The sequence below is a fragment of the Lynx rufus genome, unplaced genomic scaffold, assembly GCF_022079265.1.
Source record: "Lynx rufus isolate CCGP_SWC_20201006 ecotype Redwood Valley unplaced genomic scaffold, mLynRuf1.p SCAF_18, whole genome shotgun sequence".
Lineage (NCBI taxonomy): Eukaryota > Metazoa > Chordata > Mammalia > Carnivora > Felidae > Lynx > Lynx rufus.
Genome location: NW_025814832.1, coordinates 35,673,183 through 35,679,182, shown reverse-complemented (window position 1 = coordinate 35,679,182; position 6,000 = coordinate 35,673,183).

Here is a 6,000-nt window from a genome sequence, read left to right as displayed (position 1 = left end):
GAAGAATGTAAGGTATCTCTTTAATAATCCTTATATCAATTACACATTGAAATGGTATTTAGGGTATACTGGGCTTAATAAACTATATGGTTAAAATCAGTTTTACTTTTTTTCCCCCATTTTTCTAATGTGGTTACTAGAAAATTTAAAATTACATTATGTGCCTTGCATTATATTTCTAGGAGACAACCATGCTCTAGACTCTAGCTCCCTGAAGCAATGATCAATATACTTCATTTAAAAGTTAGCATAAGCAACTTTGCATGAAAAAAAAAATCTTTATATTTGCTTTTTTTTTTTTTTTAATTTTTTTTTTCAACGTTTATTTATTTTTGGGACAGAGAGAGACAGAGCATGAACGGGGGAGGGGCAGAGAGAGAGGGAGACACAGAATCGGAAACAGGCTCCAGGCTCTGAGCCATCAGCCCAGAGCCCGACGCGGGGCTCGAACTCACGGACCGCGAGGTCGTGACCTGGCTGAAGTCGGACGCTTAACCGACTGCGCCACCCAGGCGCCCCTATATTTGCTTTTTAAAAAAATTTTTTAACGTTTATATGAGAGACAGAGAGAGACAGAGCATGAGCATGGGCGGGGCAGAGAGAGGGGGAGACACAGAATCCGAAGCAGGTTCCGGGCTCCGAGCTGTCAGCACAGAGCCTGGCGAGGGGCTTGAACTCACAAACCGCAAGATCTTGACCTGAGCTGAAGTTGGATGCTTAACCCACTGAGCCGCCCAGGCACCCCAATATTTACTTTTTAAAAAAACTTTATATATTTATTTTGAGGGAGAGGGAGAGCCAGCTGGGGAGGGACAGAGAGAGAGAGAGAGAGAGGGAGAGAGAGAATCCCAAGCAGTCTCCGTACTGTCAGCACAGAGCCTAACGTGGGGCTCAATCTCACAAACCATGAGATAGATCATAGCCTGAGCCAAAACCGAAAGTCTGACGCTTAGCTGACTGAGCCACTCAGGTGCCCCCCAAAATCTTTGTATTTTTATAACAAAATCATTTTAATAGCTTTTAACCCCCAGTGCCTAGAGCAAATGCTACTATGATCAAACAGCTCTTTGGAGGGAGACACTTTGCTATGTGCTTTACGTATGTCATGACAATTCATCGTCCCAGCAACCCAGGGAGGTGTGGGCATAATTGACTCCATTTCTCAGAGAAGGAAAATGGGGCTCAAAAAGTTTAGGTGGCTTATGCCAGGATACTAATGAGAGATACAAGACAGAGAGCAGAGTTGGGATTTGAACCCACTTCTGCCCAATTCTCGCTGATGTCCTTTGTGAGCCCAGCTCATACCTGATGGACATGGGCACCTACTCGTTGTTTGCTGTTGAGAAGGACGACCCAAGTTCTAGGTTTCGTGGCCCACACAAACTCCACTGTCCTGTTTGCCCCACCGTGAGCAGGTTCCTTGATTGACTGATGTCCATCATGTGATGGTGTGCCCTAATCACCCCACCCCACGCAAGCCCATCAGCTACTTCAAGTCGCTCAATAACCCATATTGTGACCTTATCCAGCCATTCCAAGTTAGCACAGTGTATAGCAAGTTCTGCCAAGTGGGGCTGAGCCAAAAGTGTTCTCTCTACTTGCTGTCTAGATCCCTCCAATCCCGGAGGGCTGCAAATCCAGCTGGCCCCCGCTCAGAAATGCAGGAAAGCAACTTGGAAGTAGGTAGGTGGCTGTCTCCTCATTTAAATTAATTACATACATTTAGCAAGCCGTTACGATATGACACGCTAGATGCCGAAAGATACAAAATAAGTTATCTGTGTCCCTTGCCTCAAAGGGCCCACATTCTTGAGTGGCAGGTGAGGGGAGACAATTACAGCCAACGTGACCTGTGTTGTGATGGGCGATGTGAGGATCTGTAGGACCGCGGGGGTCAGGTACTGTCTCCCGCCAATCTGGGGAGGGAGACACAGGAAGGAAGGGCTGGGAAAAGAAAGAAAGAAGGGAGAGAGGGCAGATGGAGGGCGGGCAGGGTAGGAGGGGAAACCTAAAGAAAAGGAGGTGGGGGAAGAAGGATGGGAGACAGGGAAGACAGTCTGGAAACCAAAACGAGGAGAACTTCGGGTGTTTGTCACCACTGCGGGCCAAGCTAGAGAAATGGCTGGTATGAAATTTACCAGGACAGTAATTTGTCAAGAGAAACACCTCCCTAAGAAAATGCTATTATCCCATGAGAGGATTATCCTGGGGGAGGGGGGGTTGGACAGAAGGCTTTTCAGAAACACCTCCTAGCTGGCTATCGAGAAAGTGCCCACCATTATTCTTTGCTCCCTTATTTATGAAGGTTAAATAAGAATAGGGCCATGGAGGAGCAAATTTGGGGGGGGGAACCAAGACATAAATGGAGGTCTACAGTTCGTTCAGATTTTCCCTCGGAGCCCATTGTGTCTTCCCCTGTGAGTCTATTGGGTCAAGTATGTTGGTCCCAGGGGAAGTTAAATTGCCCCCAACCCCAGCTCCTTAATTGTGACACATTAGTGGAGACACGGTGTGGTGCTTAGGGACAAAACCGCTCAAGGCAATCTTTCTAAATCTGAGCACTTACCCACCCCCCCACCCCCCAGGCCCTCTGAAATGCACGGAGTTCCTAAATTACAGGGGATGAGGTTGCCTTAAGGGCATCAGGCCCTGCCTGGGGCAGTGCTGCAAGTTCCCTCCCTTCCTGGGGGTAACTGTGCTTTCCCTGAGGCCCTTAGCAGGAGTCCCAGGTGAAGGAACAAACTGAGGATTGATCTGAAGCACACTTGTTATGTATCTGCTATTCTATAAAGCACTCGTTGACTTCTTGCCCAAGGTGGCCTTGGAAAAGGCAGTGATGAGCCAGAAATTTAGCAGGCTTCCACCAGAGGGGCACAAAAGTCCCCAACCAAGGACTGGCTCATAAAGGACTTCAGTGCAGTATGTCAGCCATTTTCTCCATTGGGATACGCTTTCAAGAGCCCGGGAAGATGAACGTTTCTGAGGTTTAGTTTAGGCCCCATGTGTGTAAAATGGGGGCAATTTAGATACGATCTCATTATATCCTCCCAGATAGTACCGCCCTGAGCTCCAGACAAGAGAAGTCCCCACCTCCACCTGTGCTTAGAGGGTCCTGCTTTGGCTCTCTCCTGGTGCTGTCCCTATTTGTAGAAAGCCAGGGAACTAGAATCCCTAAGTACCTTATCCAAGCAGACCGAGCCTGTGTCCCTGAGAGTGGGCTGTCCTAAGGGGCGACTACACCACTGGTGTGCCCACCTTGAGGCCCGAGGGCTGTCCAAGAGGTGTCTACCGATGGGGGTGTGACCAGAGCATGGGCTTGTGATCAGAGGTATCCACGTTCACGATCATGGGGCTTCCCTCATCATCCATGACCCTCGTGACATAGACACCAGTTCATCGATTGGTCAAGTAAATACTTTGACAGCAGGGAAACATGGTGACATTGACTAAAAGCCTGCTCTGTCATTTTATATAACTCTCCCCCCTTATATAACGCTAAGATGACTATACCCACTTTGCAGATTGGAAAACAAAGCCCATGCTCTTGGTTCACTGTGCCAACATCTCCACTTGAACCTCTGCTCTCTGCGCGGATCCCTTATACTCTCATTATTGATGGAAAGTAATAAACTCGTCCCCTCTTGAGAGTTCAAATTTGGGTGACAACCCCTAATATACATGCATTTTTTTCATTGTTGTGTTAAATTCTTTTGATGAGAAAGGGATCTGCTGGGGGACACATCAGCTGCTATGAATGAACCTGAGCAGAGGAGATACCTTTACACTCAGAAGGAAGAGCTCGGGAAATATCAGGTGCCCGTTCTGACCAGGACAATACTGCTAAACTTTCAAAGCGATGTTAAAGAAGTTTGGTTGCTGCTTCCTCCGAGAGTCTAAAACTGAACCTCTCATTTATGGACAGAAATGGAGTGGATTTATCTTGTAATTTAATCCTCAAGACAAATCTTTATGTTCAAACACTCCCATTTTACAGATACGAAGGGCAAGGCTCGAATACGTTGAGTTCTTCCCAAGTTCCTGCACCCACACTGTATTTGCTGCAAAATGACGAGCAAACCATCTGATACGATTTGTGTGGTTTGGATGGAAACGCAGATGACCTCCCTACCGAAGAGACTTTTTCTTCTTCCGGTTCTGTTTATTTGCAAAGACGGGAAACCATCGTTAAGTACAGAATGACTGGAGACAATAGCTTGACAAGGCGAGCGGTTTCCCTTTGCTTTTACGTCTGCCTCTCATCTTCCAGGCAGGCCTGGCATAGCCCTCCCACAGCCAGAAGAAAGCTAATTCCTAAAGCAAGAGACAGGGACCTTGATGACTGTGTTTCAGCTTTTCTAGACCCTTCCAGGCTAGGACTCTGACTCAGCAGTTGGCTGCCTTTCCCAGAATCCAACCATAAGCTAGCCCAGCTTTTCCTTAGCAGCTGACCCGGGAGTTTGGAGACAGACGTGCTGATGACATTATGGGCTCCGTGAGCCAGGCTGCTGCATTCAGACAAAGGCTACACGGACTTATTTCTCAGTGCCCCTGTGTGTGAGCCCTTACTGCTTGATGGTGAACTCGACCGACTGACCCACCCTAGCGTTTAGACTGAGGCCAAAGCGAGGTCTACAGGCCGCGATGTGTGATGCGACCTGGCTAGCCAGCTGGCCAGGAGTGTGGTTCCTGGAAGCAACAGGCCCGAGCCTGTAATCCAGCGTTCTGAGTGAAAGAAAACTTCTTCGGCCAGATTGGGAGCAGAGGATTTTAAGACGCAGGAATAAATTGAGGCTTCACAGCCTGAAACTTCCCTAGAGAAACAGAAGTTAATGTGAAAGAGCCCTTACCTGTTTCTGGCAACGGGCAGTCCCTTTACAGGCAATAAAATATAAAGATGATCCCTCATCTTTAAAAAGCTCTGAGGGGTGGGGTGCCTGGGCGGCTCAGTCGGTTGAGGCCCCGGTCATGATCTCGCAGTTCACTTGTTCGAGCCCCGTATCGGACTCAGAGCCTGGGGCCTGCTTCGGATTCTGGGTCTCTCTCTCTCTCTCAGCCCCTCCCCTGCTCACACACACACACACACACACACACACACACACACACTCTCTCTCTCTCTCTCTCTCTCTCTTTCTCTCTCTCTCAAAATAAATAAAACATTAAAAATAAATTAAAAATAAAAAGCTCTGAGGGAAAATTAAAGGGGAGGGACCGAGCAAGATGTTTTGAGTTTCTCAGAAAGGATCTCAGATTTACGGGCAAAGCTTTTTGTTCGTGTCATATAAATAGACTGCCCGTAAATGAATCCGATGCTTTATGCAAGGTGTAAGGGCTTATACGGGTGCCGGCATGTGTCTTTAAGACGGCACAGGCTTCTGAGTTCAGATAAGCCGAGTGAGGTCACAGCTGGTCCACAGCAACTCATGGATCTTTCTCGGAGGCTGAGAAAAGTACAGCCAGTAATTAAAGTCATGTTTTCCATTAATAACAACAACAACAAAAAACCCCACCAGCAACACAACTCTGCATGCCTAGTTTCATACAAAACTTTCCACGTGAGAGGCAAATTTCATTGCCAAAAAAAAAACAAAAAAAAACGTGCCTTCTCATCTCTAACTCACGTTAAGGGAACGTCTGGGGTTTACGCATCATGTAAATATTGCCATAAGCTTGGCTCCTCTTTTCTCATTTCTACATCAGCCACCTGGAACATTTTACAAACTAGAGGCTGGGTTCAACGTATGGAACATCTTACCAGAATCAGCCTAAGAGCTGGTGAACTTCCCGATGACAGCCAGCTGCAAAGGGGCTGGAAAAACAGACCCGCCAACCACCAAAAACTACGGGACTCTGTGGTGCCTCCTGGTTATAAGCACAGTTAGCTGCTTAAGATTGAACTTCATCCAGCTGGACATTCGGGGCACAAATGCAACTTTGGCATATCAGAAAGAGCACCGGATGTAGAGTCCAAAGGGGGGGGGGGCAGTGGTCCTCGTTCTGGCT